General features: G+C 39.1%; 1 protein-coding gene across 7 annotated transcripts in view; it reads left to right on the forward strand.

Moving 5' to 3' along the window:
- Nucleotides 1-17,278, forward strand: part of RNF180 (ring finger protein 180) — a 244,254-nt gene that overhangs the window by 8,595 nt on the left and 218,381 nt on the right. Inside the window, exon 1 of one of the 7 annotated variants that reach the window (XM_089312800.1) lies at nucleotides 2,297-2,551. The exons of the other annotated variants lie outside the window; for them this stretch is intronic. The gene's annotated coding sequence lies outside the window, so the exon portion shown is untranslated. Of the gene's footprint in view, nucleotides 1-2,296; nucleotides 2,552-17,278 lie in introns of those variants that run through there. 7 annotated transcript variants of the gene reach the window in all.

Raw genomic sequence — 17,278 nt, forward strand, 5'->3', positions numbered from 1 at the left:
GCTTCCTCCTGGTCTCCCATGTGGGTGCAGGGACCCAAGCACTTGGGCCATCCTCCACTACCCTCCCGGGACACAGCAGACAGCTGGACTGGAAAAGGAGCAACCAGGACTAGAACCCGGCACCCCTGTGGGATGCCGGTGCCGCAGGCAGAGGATTAACCAAGTGAGCCACGGTGCTGGCCCCGAGAAAGAACTTCAGAGATTGGTCTCATTCATAATACCTACAAAAACCTTTAATACCTCAAGTAAATTTAACCAAGGAAGTAAAAGATCTGTATGATGAAAATTGCAAAACATTAAAGAAGGAAAGAAAAGACACAAAGAATGGAAAAATATTCTATGTTCATAGAGTGGAAGAATTTATATCATCAAAATGTCCTTACTGTTGTAAGTAGTTTAAAGATTCAATGTAATCCCACTCAAAATACCAATGATAGTCTTCTCAGATCTATAAAAAAGTGATACAAAAATTCATATGGAAACACAAGGGACCCTGAGTAAATAAAGCTATCTTAAACAACAACAAAAAAGCCAGAGGCATCACAATACCAGATTTCAAGACATACTGAAGCACAGTTATAATCAAAATAACCTGGTATTGGCACAGCAATAGACATGTAGACCAATAATAATAGAATCTCTAGAAATCAGTCCACACATTTACAACTAACTTATCGTTGACAAAGAGCTAAAATCAACCCCTGGAAAAAGGAGAGTCTCATCAACAAATTGCAATGGGAAAATTAAATCTCTGAATGTAGAAGTATGAAACAACACCTATACCTTATACCCTATATGAAAATCAGCTCAAAATGGATCAAGGATCTAAATCTATGACCTGATACCATCAAATTATTAGAGGAGAAAATTGACATAGGTGAAGAATTCTTGGAAAAGACCCCAGAGGCACAGACAATCAGGGCCAAAATAAACAAGTGGGATTACATGAGACTGAGAAGCTTCTGCACTGCAAAGGAAACACTCAGGAAAGTGAAGGCACAACTGACAGAATGGGAGAAAATATTTGCAAACTATATAACTGATAAAGGATTAATTCCCAGTATCTATAAAGAGCTCAAGAACTTCAGCGACAACAAAACAACAATCCAGTTATGAAATGGGCAAAGGAATTGAACAAGCATTTTTCAAAAGAGGAAATTCAGATGGCCAACAGACACATGAAAAAAAAAAATGCTCAGAATCACCAGCCATCAGGGAAATGGAAATCAGAACCACAATGAGGTATTATCTCATCATAGTTAGCCTGCCTGTCATACAGATATCAAAAAAACAATAAATATCGGTGAGTATGTGGGGAAAAAGGTACCCTAATCCACTGTTGGTTGGATTGTAAATGAGTACGGCTATTGTGGAATACAGTATGGAGATACCTCAGAAAACTAAAAATTGGTATATCATATGACCCTGCAATCCCACTTCTGGGAATTTACCCAAATGAAATTAAATCACAGGTGAAAGAGTTATCTGTAGCCCCATGTTTGTTGCAGCTCAATTCACAATAGCTAAGATAAATAATCAACCCAGATGTCCATCAACTGATGACTGAGTAAAGAAATTATATATAGTATTATATATATATAGTATAAACTATATGTTATATAGTATATATTCCATAGTATATATTATATATGGTATATATAGTATTTAGCATTATATATAGTATATATAATATATAGACATTATATATATATAATACTATACATATATATAGTATTGGAATATCACTCAGCTATAAGAAAATAATGAGATCCTGTCTTTTGCAACAAAATGGATATAACTGGAGCCATTATACTTAGTGAAATAAGCCAGGCCCCAAAAAGAAAATTCCACATGCTTTCCCTGATGTGTGGTAACTAATAGAGTACCAAAAAATGTGATGCATAAGAGCAAAATTGACATTTTGAGATTTAATGATTGCAGCATTTGTACTCTTGAGCAGTGTTTTTTTTTCTTCTCACTAGTTGTTGGGCTGTTTATTTATTTCAGGGTTAATCTAATGAGTACAGAATAAGCTGAAAGTAGATCATTGTGAAAATTAAGAGAAAGAATAAGAAAGGAAAGAGAAGAAATGGAAGGAGCATGTGCGGGAGGAAGGGTGGGTGTGAAGTTTCATTAGTTCCTAAATCTGTATATAGGAATTGTATGAAATTTGTTCACTTTAAAGTTTAACAAAAAAGGAATATTTAAAGAAGGGCTATATGTAGTTAAACTTTCCCAATGTGGTTTATGAGATTCTTTTTTTTTTTAAAGATTTATTTATTTATTTGAAAATCAGAATTACAGACAGAGAGGAGAGGCAGAGAGAAAGAGGTCTTCCATCCGATGGTTCCCTCCCCAATTGGCCGCAATGACTGGAGCTGTGCCAATCTGAAGCCAGGAGCTTCTTCCAGGTCTCCTACATGGGTGCAGGGGCCCAAGGACGTGGGCCATCTTCTGCTATCCCAGGTCACATCAGAGAGCTGGTTCGGAAGAGGAGCAGCCGGGACTAGAACTGGCGCCCATATGGGATGCGCCACAGCACCGACCCCAGGTTTATGAGATTCTTATGCTCCTTTTCATTTCATGTTTGGTATTGCAGGAATTTAATTTTTTCCAGTGTGGTGGATGTGAAATGGTATCTCATTTTTAATTTTCATTTTCCTGACTTGTGGTAAGGTTGAAAGTTTTCACATGATGATTCTTCATGTGATTCTGGAATTACATTTTCACATTTTTCATTAATTTTTCTGATGGGTGTTTGCCATTTAAAAAATTGTGTTGTAGAATTGTAGATGCTAATCAATTATTTATATTTGCAAATTTCTTCCTCCTGTGTTTGGATTTTTTCTTGACTTTGCTCTTATACTGAAGTTAACAGTTGTATCAATATATAAAGTTATCAATATTTTCTGCCCTGTTTTATGTAGCAGTTTTATGATCTAGCATGTCATAACAACCTTGATCTCCCCAGTGTCTGTAGCTTTCAGACTTACTTTTTTTTTTTTTTTTTTTTTTTTTTGGCAGGCAGAGTGGACAGTGAGAGAGAGACAGAGAGAAAAGTCTTCCTTAGCCAGTTTTTAAAATAATACGAAACCCAATGACTTCATGTTTTTATGTGGACTTTTTAGTTTAAAATGTGTGAAAGGTTTACTACTTTCTATTCCATTGTTAATTTAAAAGGAGAAAATATGTATTTTCTAATGGATAGTTTCATAAAGGTTATAAATAATTTTCATGCACCCAGTAACAGAGCTATTAAATCATATGAGTCATGAAACTCGGACTGTGTTCTGTAGTGATATGGCTAAAAAGTCAACTTTCTATGATGGTTTATGAGGCTGAGACAAGCTTCCTTTGTTGGTGAGTGTTAGATTTATACAGGTGATGCCAATAAATTGTGCTCTGACTTTGAGCACAAGGTAGGCTCATGTTTGGACTTGCTTGCGCTTGCTTATTCTGCTCACCCATTCTACTGATACATGCCCAGTACTCTGCTTGCACTAATGTCAGCCCTCTGTATCCCTTGGCTCAACTAAATGTGGATTCAAATATTTTTTTAAAAAACATCTGTACTAAACATACGTAGACTTTTTCTTGTCAGTATTCCCTGAACAATACAGTATAACAATTATATACATAGCATTTATATTTTATTAGCTACTATAAGTAATCTAAAGATGATTTAAAATATGTAGAAGATATGTATAAGTTATATGCAGATACTATGCCATTTTACTAAAGATATTTGAGTATCTGGGGCCATTGCTGCCCACGGGGGATCCTGGAACCAATCCCATGCAGATGCCAACGGATGACTGTATTAAACAGTTGAGCAGTTTGCAACTCAGCAAAGAGGGGCAGACATGAAATATGTAATTAACAGTGTGGTGAATGTTTTAGAGGAAAATAAGAGGGGAAGGTCATAGCTTACAGACACCACCAAACCTCTTCCCAACCCCCAGCACTTCCCCAGCAAGAGTTATTTAAGCTGAGACCTGAAGGATGCGTGAAGGATGTAATAGTACTTCTTAAAGGCTTTCCATGAATACAGGAGTGGGAGCAGGATGGGGAGACTGATAGAATGGAGGAACTAAAAGAAAGCTGGATTGCTTGACAGTAGAGCAGTACTGGGAAGACCCTGGAGGGACCAGGAAAATACTGTGATCTGTTTGGCATTTTCAGGAATTCTACTTCAGTGTGGAGAATAAAGTACATCAGGTTTTTATCAAGTAAACTCTTGAGGATTAGAATCATTATTTCTGGCCTTGAATTTTTTTGAAAAAGATTTATTTGTTTGAAAGAGTTAAAGAGAGGGAGAGCCATGCTGAAGCCAGGAGCTTCTTCTGGGTCTCTCACATGGGTGGCAGGGGCCCAGGTACTTGGGCCATCTTCTGCTTTTTGCAGGCCATTAGCAGGGAGCTGGATCAGAAATGGAATAGTTGGGATACAAACTGGCACCTATATAGGATGCTGGTGTTGCAGTCAGTGGCTTTACCTGCTATACCACAATGCCAGCTGCAAATTTTTGAGATCACACATCTGCTTATTGTTTATAGATTATCTAGAATGACATCTCTACCTTGGTCTGTAAAAGAAATTCTGCTCCGTTTTATCTGTTTGAAAGATACCAAGGAAGCTTTTGCCCTCATCCCACCTTTATCCACTTTCCTCCCCTTTACTCCTTGGCTTAAGAATTCTGATGTTTGTAGATCAAATCCTCATATCAAAGGTTGTAATTCAGAGCAACATTATAGAATAACTGAAATTAGAAATTTTTCTTTTTTTACAAAATTATTAATTATTCAAAAGGAATAAAAACAGAAGCAGAGAGAGACACAAAATAACCTCCTATCTGCTGGTTCACTCCTCAAATGCTGCAATGACTGGGGCTGGGCAAGGCTGAAATCAGGAGCCTGACACTCCATCCAGGTCTTCCACGTGGGTGGCAGAGAACCAAATACTTGAGCCATCACCTGCTGCCTCCCAGGGTGCACATGAGTGGGAAGCTGGAATCAGGAATGGAACTGAGACTTAAATCCAGGCAGTCTGATAGGGGATATGGGCATCCAAAGTGACATCTTCACTGCTACATCAAATACTTGGCACTGGAATTAGTGTGTCTTGCAGTGGTTGACAGAAGGGGAGGCTACCAATTCTGATAATCTGATAATGTAAGCTACAAATACCTAGAACTTCTCTAGAAGTATTTGATTAACGACTAAAAAGATTCACAAATGAACTTGTATCAAAGGAAGAGAAAGCACCAGGAGCAAAGAATAATGATGGGAGCTGGCATTTTGGTACAATGGATTAAACTGCTGTCTGCAACATTGACATCCCACATAAGTGCCAATTTGAGTCCCAACTGCTCCACTTTTGATCCAGCTTCATAATATGCCTGGGAAAGTAGGAAAAGATGGCTCAAGTGCTTGGGTCCCTGCCACCTACTGGGAGACCCGGATGGAATTCATAGTTCTTGGCTTTGACTTGGCCTGGTCCTGGCTGTTTTGGCCATTTGAGAAGTGAACCAGAGGATGGAAGATTTCTCTTTCTCTCTTTCTTCCTGTTTATCTCTGTAAATCTGCCTTTGAAATAAATACTTTTAAAAAAGAACAGTGATGGATAGAGCATGGCAAATAGACACATGGTATCAAAACTAACTTTAGTGTGAAATTGAACTTTTAGCTTTAGAAATTGAGGGCCATGGGTTTAATAACTATGATCACACAGTGGAGTGAAGCCTTGGGTACACATAGGGGATGGAGTTGAGAATTGGGATCCCTGAGTAAAGCCAGGACTTGAGAAAGACAGCATTCTCAGTTGAATAGTAGATTGCAAAAAAAGAAGAAGAAGTCCACTAATGCACAGAGAGATTATTAAGACATCTATATTGGCAATAAAAGTGCAAGGAGTATTAAACCCTCTTCTGGGGAAGGTGGTGGGATAAATAACTAAACAAGCCCAGTCATTGCTTTATATACTGGGAGATACTTATTTCTTTTTTGTCCCTATTATCTAGCAATGTTTGGAGAGCTAGCTATCTTTTGAGGTAACCCAGCTGCCTCTGTGTTAAACAAAAGTCTCTCCAGGTAACTATTACTTTTGTCCTAAAGAAAAAAAAGAACTTTGAAGCTGTGTTAGTGTGCGTATATCTGCTGCTACTTTCTTATCTGAAATTTCATTGTTGACCCATCAAAACCTACATGTAAATCTAGCAAAAGTATAGCAAGTTAAAGAAGTGCTTATCGTCAATTTTTCCTTAAAATCATGCTTTACATTATATTAGTATATATGAAGTAAATATGTTTTAGACTTTTTTCCTCTTCTGAGAAGCCAACCTGAGAAACATCTGGGGAAAGAAGACTCTGACCTCAGGCTCAAGTCTTTACTTAGATGCTTCCCTTTTGTGTCTTGGCAAATTTTGCCTACTCGTTCCCATTCAGTTGGCTTAGAACCCCTCTGACAGCTTTCATAGCACATGTTTTTGTTATTCTTTGAGTTCCCTGGTAAAATAAATATCAAATATTTATGAATGAATATTTGTAGTTTTAAAATCCAATTTAAGATTAACTAAAAATATCACCTAAAATTATTTTCATCTCTGAACTGTGTCTTCTTGGTCCAATCAGAAATATTGTCGACACATTTATTAACACTGTGTTTAGGTGATTCATAAATGGCTTAACAATCTCTATAGTACAACCAAACCCATTCTTCTGAAACAAAAACTTGTGGATTCATTTGAAGTGATATCTAAGCATTACATACAAATACAAATAGATGAGGGTAATTCAAAAAGTCCATGGAAAATGAGATTATAAAGCAAATTTGAGAACAAAAACTTTGAGGTCTGTGTGTTTTTTTTTATAATATATATTTTTCATTAATTTTCTGAAGACTCTACTTTTGCTTGGGTTTTAAAAATTTTTGAACCAAAATAAGTTGATCTTTTAATTTAATTTCCATGAACTTTTTGTAAGTATCCTTGTACATGCATAATTTCCTTTTTTAAATTTTAATTTTAATTAGTTTTTAACAGATTCAATGTGATTTATAAATACAATTCTAAGAACATAATAATATTCCCTTCCTCCCTCCTTCCTTTCCCCCTCTCCCTCCTGCCCTATAGTTCAGCACTGTGCAGAACAGTATAAATTCTGCATTTTCTTATTATTTCCCCCCAGGAAAGCAGTGTGTGAGAAGTAAGTGAATATGTGAGTTCTACTTACTAACACTTTCAACCATCTTTACAATTAATTCATTCTTTTACCAAAGAGTAGTAGTAGTTAAAATGGGCAACACTAATCAGAATATGGAATTTACTGAATATTTGTTTCTTCCGTCATATTTTGCAATTGTTAAAAATGTCACTTGGATTGAAAGAGTACCATGGGCCTTCAAACTAAATTCCTAAGCTATGTATATAAGAGGAAAAAATGGATAAAGGAAGCAATTTGTAAGAATAAATAGGTGGTATTCAACATAAGTTGAAGTGTGTGGCTTAAGATCTTATGGATAGTAAATGGTAGCTACTGCAGTCTCATTGGGGTTGGGTATGCTTAAGAACTCAGCAAGCCCAGGGGAAGTAGAAGACAAATAGAGGTACGAAGAATGAGAGGTATCTAAATGGGAATGAGGTAGTTTACATTATTGGAATATATATATTAAAATATGTGCATATTAATATATATATACATCTTAAATAAATTTACATATTTACACTTGTGTGCTTTCCAAGAAAATTGTTTATGGATGTGAACACCAAAGTGTCTGCAGAACCACTTTTTAAAAAGATTTATTAATTTATCTGAAAGGCAGAATTAGAGAGGGAGAGACATAGAGAAGATCTTCCATTAGCTGTAAATGTGTCTTCCATCATCTCTCAACTGTGTCTTAGTCCAATCAGAGTATCTGCAATAGCCAGGGCTAGGCTAAGCTGGAGCCAGGAGCTAGGAGCTTCTTTAGGTTCTTCTATGGGTGTGCAGGGGCCCAAGCACGTGGGTTATCTTCCACTGCTTTTTCAGATGCATTAGCGGGGAGCTGGATTAGAAGTGGAGCATCCAGGGGCCAACGCTGTGGCTCACTTGGTTAATCCTCCACCTGCGGTGCTGGCATCCCATATGGTGCTGGGTTCTAGTCCTGGTTGCTCCTCTTCCAGTCCAGCTCTCTGCTGTGGCCCGGGAAGGCAGTGGAGGATGGCCCAAGTGCTTGGGCCCCTTCACCTGCATGGGAGACCAGGAGGAAGCTCCTGGTTCCTGGCTTCAGATCAGTGCAGCACCGGCTGTAGCGGCCATTTGGGGAGTGAATCAACAGAAGGAAGACCTTTCTCTCTGTTTCTCTCTCACTGTCTAACTATACCTGTCAAAAAAAAAAAAAAAAAAAAAAGACAAGTGGAGCATCCAAGGAGCAGCTGGACTCAAACTAGCATCCAAAGGATGTCAGCCTGGCTCGCCTCAGCTTAACACTGTGCGCCACAAAGCAGGCTTCTGTAGAGCCATTTACACCATTGAAATGGGCTTTATCATGTTGCAACCCCAAAATGTGTAATATCAACAATTATTGAAGAAGATTGAGGTGTCTCTTCCTGTAACTCATAATTTGAACAGTTTTACCATTAGTAAATTAGAGGCTTCAAATGTTATTTTTGAGTCACCATAGCCACCAAGCTTGCATCATAGAACTGAAGATTTAGGTGTCACCTGTTCCAGTCTCCTGTTTGTGCAGTACAAGCAAACTATCCCCTTTCCTTGGCAAAGAATGGAAATTAATATAAGAGGAATCCTGGATTATAAACTGATTTTCACTAAATCATGCTAGAAATACCTGTTGAACTAAGTAAGGTACATAAATTGCACAGGAATGTGTCTAATTGTAACTGGGAAAAGCTGCTTTACTTTCTGTTTAATATTAAAATTAAGATTTGTTTTTGGGTCCTGATATATTCTTAGATGGCAAACAAATTCGTTGATTTTTTGCTTTGAAAACTTAGTCACTTCTGTTTTTGCAGTATTTCACAGATCAGTATTGTTATCACTACTTTCTGGTGATATTTTTGAATTAGTTGCTTTTTATTCAGATTCTTCTGTGCTCAAAACCGACATCAGCAGGGGGAGTTGGCATATTATCAATTGTATAAAATTATGAGTGTCTATACAGCTCATTCCAAGCACAGTTATTGTGTCTGATGTTCTATTCCTGTGAACGGTCACTGATTCCACCGTTCACTTCTGCAAAGCTCTCTTGAATTCTGGTGTTAAAACGAGATTTCACTTAGATTAACAGCATGCTATTTGTTTATATTTACAAGAGAGCTGTTTTTTATTTTATGGAAACATGATGTACTAACCACTTCCAGTAATACAACCTTGAGGTGATTAATTGCAACATAATCTAATGGCTACAAATACATCATGCTGTTTGCAAAGACACGATGTATACACGGTATATGCACTTAATATATATATATATATACATATAATATACAAACATATACAAAAAGTAAGTACATATACTAAATACAGTATATACACATAGTATATACACATTACCTACATACTGTATACATACAATATATACACATTATATACACACAATAAATACACAGTATATACACACAGTGTATATACATTAATTTTACTTTAAGAACTTAGAGAATATGGGTAACTTTTTAAAAAGACCAAAATTTAGAAATAGTATTTGCTCTGAGAAGGTCTGAATTGACTAAATAATTTAGAATTTTATTGTGGCACAGTGGGTTAACCTGCTTAAGATGCCAGCGTCCTATATTGAAGTGCTGCTTCAAGTCCTTGCTACTCTTGTTTCTGATCCAGTTTCCTGCTTATACATCTGGGAAGGCAGCAGAAGATGGCCCAAATACCTGGGCCATAGCCGTCCATGTGGGAGACCAGGATGGAGTTTCGGACTCCTGGCTTTAGCCTGGCTCAGCCATGGCTGTTAAAGCCATTTTGGGAGTGAACCATCAGATGAAACATCTCGTTTTCTCTGTTTCTCCTTCTCTCTTATTCTACCTTTCTAATAAATAAATGTTTTTACAAAAGAATTTTATTTTCTAAGTTGCACTGCTATTTTCATACATTTACTAATTTTACCTTCTTTGGGATTTTATCTTGTCCCAGTTGATAAGAAATATAATGATAAAGGAGCTCCACATTCTTTGATCACTTTAACTTTTTGACTTCTCTTTTTTTGTTCACCAACAGTTGAGCTGTACCTTTTGAGGAATTATAAATTCAGTGTTTGTTTTATTTTTATTTTTTAAACTTTTACTTAATATAAATTTCCAAAGTACAGCTTTTGGATTATAGTGGCTTTTTCCCCCCATAACCTCCCTCCCACCCACAACCATCCCATTTCCTGCTCCCTCTCCCATCCCATTCACATCAATATTCGTTTTCAATTATCTTCATATACAGAAGATCAATTTAGTATATACTAAGTAAAGATGTCAACAGTTTGCACCCACACAGAAACACAAAGTATAAAGTGCTGTTATGTTGTTAATTCACATAGTACAACACATTAAGGAAAGAGATCCTACATGGGGAGTAAGTGTGCAGTGACTCCTGTTGTTGATTTAACAATTGACACTCTTGTTTATGGCATCAGTAATCACCCGAGGCTCTTGTCATGAGCTGACAAGGCTATGGAAGCCTTTTGAGTTTGCCAACTCCGATCTTATTTAGACAAGGCCATAGTCAAAGTAGAAGCTCTCTCCTCCCTTCAGAGAAAGGTACCTCCTTCCTTGAGGGCCTGTTCTTTTTACTGGGATCTCACTCACAGAGATCTTTCATTTAGTATTTTTTTTTTTTTTGCCAGGGTGTCTTGGCTATCTATGCCTGAAATACTCTCATGGGCTTTTTAGCCAGATCCGAATGCGTTAAGGGCTGATTCTTAGGTGTTTAAATTTAACTGAAAAGTGGTCCCTGTTAAATATAAGAGTGGGAATAAGAGAGGGAGGAGAGGTACAGTTCGGCACATGCTCAATCAGATTTGCCCTAAACGGTAGAGTTAGAAATGTGCCAGGGGATTCCAGTTCAATCCCATCAAGGTGGCATGTACCAATGCCATCTCACTAGTCCAGGTGATCAATTTCTGGTCACAATTGATCATACTGATAGGATTAAGAGTCAAAGGGATCACATAAACAAGACTAGTGTCTGCTAATACTAACTGATAGAATTAAAAAGGAGAGAATGATCCAACATGGGAAGTGGGATACATAGCAGACTCATAGAATGGCAGATGTCCTAAACAGTATTTGTTTTATTTTATGATTTTATTCTGTGCATGAATATAATTTGCAAAATACAGTAAAACAGAAGCACTCTAATAATGTCAGAATTGAGAGGACTGGCTTGGGTTCTATAGGTGTTGTCATGGACAAGATTGTGTCTACCCCTTCCAATCCATATGTCAAAGCCCTAACCCACAGTGTGACTATATTTGGAGTTAAGAAGGTCTTTAAGGAGGAGATTAAGGTTAAATGAGGATATGGTGGTGGGGCTCTAATCCAGTAGGAATAGTGTCCTTATAAAATACAAGAATAATTACCAGAAGTAAAGCATGCAGGAAGGGAAGTCCCAGCAAGAAGGTAGCTGGCTACAGACCAGGAAAAGTGGCCTCCCCAGAAAGAAATCCTACCAATGGCTTTATCTTGGACTTCTAGCCTCCTAAACTGCAAGAAAATGGTTTTCTACAGTTCAGGTCATCCAGCCCTTGGTATTGTATTATGGTAGCCCAAAGAGAATAACACAGGTTTTGATAGTATGAGCTGGAGTTCTCCTATAGCAAATATGTAAAAATACAGAAGCAGCTTTGGAGTTAGGTAATGTGTCCAGGCTGAAAGAGTTGACACATCTGTTAGAAAAGCCTACCCTGGAGCCTGTGCTATGGCATAGTAGGCTAAGCCTCTACCTGCGGCACCAGCATCCATATTGGTGCCGGTTCATGTCTCAGCTGTCCTTCCAGCCCAGCTCTCTGCTATGGCCTGGGTAAGCAGTGGAAGATGGCTCAAGTCCTTGGGCCCCTGCACCCACATGGAAAGACCTGGAAGAAGCTCCTGGCTCCATATCGGCCTGGCTTCCGATTGGCCCAGCTCTAGCCATTGTGACAATTTGGGGAAACAGCAGATGGAAGATCTCTCTCTCTGTCTCTGTCTCTTTCTGTACCTCATTCTGTAAATCTGCCTTTAAAATAAATAAAATAGGTCTTTTAAAACAAGAAGAAAAAAACTCTATATGGCCTTGAAGGAACTATTGGTAGGGATGTGGATGTTAGAGGTGATTCTGTGAATCCTCAATCAAAAGGAGGAATGTGTTATGGGAAACAGGAACAAGCAAACAAAAAAAGATCCTTCTTATAAAATGGCATTTAGATGAATTACATTCTTTTGTTTTGTGGAAGGTAGAACTTAAGAGTTGTGACTTTAGATATTTAGCCTAGATTTCTCAGTAACTAGTTGAAGGGATTATCTCTACCACTTAAAGTGAAATGTGGGAGGGAGAAAGAGATGATTTGAAGAAAGAATTGTTAAGCAAAAAGAAACTGGAAATTAGGATTTGTAAAATTATCAGAATATTCATATTGTAAAAAAATAGCATCTTCTGGGTAGAGGTTGTAAAAGATTAGAAAGCATGTTGTGTTGGGGCCAGCGCCGTGGCTCACTTGGTTATTCCTCTGCCTGTGGTGCTGGCATCCCATATGGGCTCCGGTTCTAGTCCTGGCTGCTCCTCTTCCAGGCCAGCTCTCTGCTGTGGCCCGGGAAGGCAGTGGAGGATGGCCCAAGTGCTTGGGCCCCTACACCTGCATGGGAGACCAGGAGGAGGCATTGGGCTCCTGGGTTTGGATTGGCGTAGCTCTCACCGTAGTGGCCATTTTGGGGGTGAACCAACGGAAGGAAGACCTTTCTGTCTCCCTCTCTCACTGTCTAACTCTGTCAAATAAATAATAAAAAAAAAATTAGAAAGCATGTTGTGGGTAGAATCTCTGGTATAAGGCTTGACAGTCTTTTCATAGAGTAGCATAGTTCAGTCAGGCAGCTCAGCAGAAACCAGGAATAGGGATGGGATTTTACTAACAGAGAAACTGCCAGTTTGGATGGGACAAAATAAAGAAGGCTTTGGTCTTCTGGACTTGGACACAGTAGAACAGTAGACATGCTGGACTGCAGATACGCCATTTCCTTCAAAAAAGGGAGAATGACTGATAACTATTCAGAGATGGCCAGGATTTCCCTCGGCTCCACAGTCCCAAGGCTGTCTCCTCAGGGTATGGGGCCACTTGCTCAGTTTCAGAGTTCGGATGATTTCTTCTCATGGCCTTAAGGGCAAGACTGCTGCCCTGTGCTGAGGGAGCAGGACTGCCATCCCAGTAGGCCCAGAGGATGGAGGCACTGTCATGGTGGGCCATTAGGGCAGAGCATGAAGCGAAAGATTATTCTTTGCCCCCTCCTCCCTTTTTAAGAATTATTTATTCATTTGAAAGGCAGAGTTACAGAGAGGTAAAGGGAGGGAGAGAAGGAGAGAGAGACAGAGACACAGAGAGAGATAGAGATAGAGAGAGGGAGGTCTTCCATCTGCTTGTTCACTCCCCAGAGGGCTGCAACAGCCAATCCAAAGCCAGGAGCCAGGAGCTTTTTCCAGGTCTCCCATGTAGATGCAGGGGCCCAAGGACTTGAGTCATCTTCCACTGCTTTCCCAGGCCATATCAGAGGGCTACATTGGAAGTGGAGCATTATGGAATGTCAGCACTGCAGGCGGTGGCTTCACCCACTGCGCTACAGCACCAGCCCCCTAGTCTTTGCTCTTGATATAATGAAATTTGTCTTGCTAAGTTTTAGACTTGCTTTCTTCTTTCTGACAGCTCCTTTTGGGACTAGGAGTGGCTCTGCTATGCATGGCCCACCATTGTATTTCAGAAAAACAAAACTTGTATGGCTTTGTGGTTTCACAGTTGGAAAGGAGTTTTGTCCCAGGATTAATCATACCTCAAGTCTCACTGATACTTAATTTAGATAACATCTGGACAAGCTTTGGACATGGATACTGGCATGGATAGAGATTTTTGGTACTGTTAAAGTGGGATAAATGTTTTGAAGATGGAGCCTTTAAAAAATATTGGGGTTAAATGAGGTCATAGGATGGGACTCTAAGGCAATAGGGCTCCTGTTCATCTCAGAGGAAGGGACGCCTGAAGTTCCTGTGCACAGAGGGACCTGGTGAGAATGTGACTGTCTGCAAGCCAGGAAAAGAAGCTTCACTACAAATCCACCTGCCAGCATTTTGACCTTGGACTCCAGGTTTTCAGAACTATGAGAAAACAAATTTCTGTCATTTTGACCACTCAATCTGTTCTATCTTGTCATTGTAGCCCAAGCTGACTACTAGTATAGGTACTGTACTGACAAGTAGAAATTCTGTTACATTAGAAAACCAGCATTGATATCAAATTTCAAAGATAGAGCTATTTGGGGTCTGAAAAACCCAGACAAAAGAAAACTTCCTTTGTGTTAATGTATACTAATAACTTTTAGTAGTTGATGCTGTTTTCAGATATTAAAATAATTAGAGTTTTCAGTTCATAGACTTTATATTTGAGTAGTTTTGGCTTCCAGAAAACTTAAGCAGAAAGCACACAAAGCTCCTATTTAAGGTATAAAACACTTCTCTTCCTCCTCTACAATTTCTTCTATTAGTGTCTATTAGTCTGGTATGCTTGTTAGAGTTGGTGAATGTATACTGATGCATTATGATTGACTGAAGTCCATAGTTTACATTAGAAAATGGATTCAACCGTTATGTTGTATAATTCCATGGGTTTTGATAATATATATTGTTATTTATCCACCATTACAGAATTATACAGTAAATTTTCACCATGTTCTCCGAGTTCTACCTACTGATTCCTCTCCCTCAGTTACAATAAGATGTTTATATAAAAAAAGATAGTGGAACTACTAGAAAGTAGTGTTTTGAACTTATCTTTTGTTACTACCCTGACATCAAACTATGAATGAAATAAAAAAATGACTTCTTTAAAGATTAGCATGTCAGGTTTTTATTTTTATTTGTTTTTTAAAAGATTTATTTATTTAAAAGGCAGAAATACAGAGAGAGAAGGGAGGGAGGGGAGGAGAAGAGAGAGTGAGAGAGAGAGAGAAAGAGAGAGAGAGAGAGAGAAAGAGAAATCTTTCATCTGCTGGTTCATGCTCCAAATGGCTGCAATGGCTAGGGCTAGGGCTGGGCCAGGCTGAAGCCAGGAGCCAGGATCTTCCTCTGGGTTTCCCATGTAGGTGCAGGGGCCTAAGGACTTGGATTATCTTATGCTTTCCCAAGTGCATTAGCAGGGACATGGATCAAAAGTGGAGCAGATAGGACTTCGATTGACACCAACATGGGATGCATGCAGTGCAGGTGGAGGCTGAACCTTCTATGCCACAGCACTGACCCCAGGTTTTTATTTTTTTAAGATTAATTAATAAATTTACTTGAAAGATAGAGGGTGAGAGAGAGATCTTCCATCTGTTGTTTCTCCCCCCACATGGCCATAATAGCCTAGGACTGGGCGAGGCTGAGGCCAGGAGTAAAGAACACCATTCTGGGCCGGCGCCACTGCTCACTTGGCTAATCCTCCCCGGGAGGGCGGTGGAGGATGGCCCAAGTGCTTGGGACCCTGCACCCGCATGGGAGACCAGGAGAAGCATCTGGCTCCTGGCTTCGGATTGGCGCAGCGTGCCAGCTGTAGTGGCCATTTGGGGGGTGAACCAACGGAAGGAAGACCTTTCTCTCTGTCTCTCTCTCTCACTAACTCTGCCTGTCAAAAAAAAAGAACACCATCCTGGTCTCTCACTGAGATAGTACCTGGGCATACTCTGCTGCTTTCTTAGGCATTTTATCAGAAGGCTGGATTGGAAGCTCAGCACCCAGGACTCAAACCAGCACTCCCATATGGGATATTGGCATTGTTAAGTGGTAGCTAACCTGCTTCACGTCAATGTGAGCTTTTACTTGGGTTATTTAATTTATTTTTTTAAATTGCTCTTTGGTTGCCTTAAAGTGAAGTGCTTTTGTTGTTGTTGTTGTTGTTGTTGTTTAGCTTTATTTGAAAGGCGGAGTGAGACAAAGTGAGTGTGCGAGCACTCTTTCATCTTCTGATTCACTTTCTGTGGTTGCAGCAGCTAGGTACATTAGCAGGAAGCTGAATTTGAAGTAGAGTAGCTGGAACTTGAACCAGGCAGTGATATGAAATGCATGCTTTCCCAACTCAGAAGCAGAGAATATAATGACAATTACCAGGGTCTAGGTTTGAAGAAATGCAGAATTGTTGCTTAATAGTTTCTTTTTTTAAGATTTATTTATTTATTTATTTCAAATGCATATTTACAGAGAGGAGAGGGAGAGAGAGAGAGAAGGGAGGTCTTCCATCCTTCTATCCGCTGGTTTACTTCCCTAAATGGCTGCAACAGCCGGAGCTGAGCTGATCCAAAGCCAGGAGCCTGGAGCTTCCTTCAGGTCTCCCATGCAAGTGCAGGGACTCAAAGATTGGACCATCTTCCGCTGCTTTCCCAGTCCACAGCAGAGAGCTGAATTGGAAGTAGAGCAGCCAGGACTCGAACTGGCACCCATATGGGATGCTGGCACTGCAGGTGGTACACATGCTACACCACAGTGCCAGCCCTGCTTAATAGGTATTAAGTTTAAGTTTTACTAGACAATTAGTTCTAGAGGTCTCCTATACAGTATAGTTCCTATAGTTAATATTGTGTACTTTAAAATGTTAAGAAATTAGGTTTCATGTTAAGTGTGTTTTTATGATATATTTATTTTTTGAAAGGCAGGGAGAGGGGAGAAGGAGGAGGGAGGGAGGGAGGGAGAGATCTTCTGTCTACTGCTTCATTATCCAAATTGCCTCAACAGCTATGTCTGGGCAAGACTGAAGCCAGGAGCTAGGAACTTCACCCTGGTCTCCCATGTGGGCAGTGGGGGGCCTAAGCAACTACTAATACATTAGAAGTTAGTATATTTCTAGTACCACAAATATGTTTCAAGTATCACATTAGCTTTTTTTTTATTTAACATTGTTGTGATCTTTTTTTGAGTAACATAATTATCCTTCAAATAAGGAAAAGTGTATTGGGAAATATTTTCCTTGATTTTATTCTTACCATGTGAACTAGTGGGAAATGTATACTGGGGGTGGACTATCTTTTGGTTGATTAATAATACAGAAAGCATAAATCCAAAAGTTGAAGTTAAACATT

Source organism: Oryctolagus cuniculus, chromosome 14, assembly GCF_051225735.1.
Source record: "Oryctolagus cuniculus isolate XC-2025 breed Fujian yellow rabbit chromosome 14, ASM5122573v1, whole genome shotgun sequence".
Classification (NCBI taxonomy): domain Eukaryota; kingdom Metazoa; phylum Chordata; class Mammalia; order Lagomorpha; family Leporidae; genus Oryctolagus; species Oryctolagus cuniculus.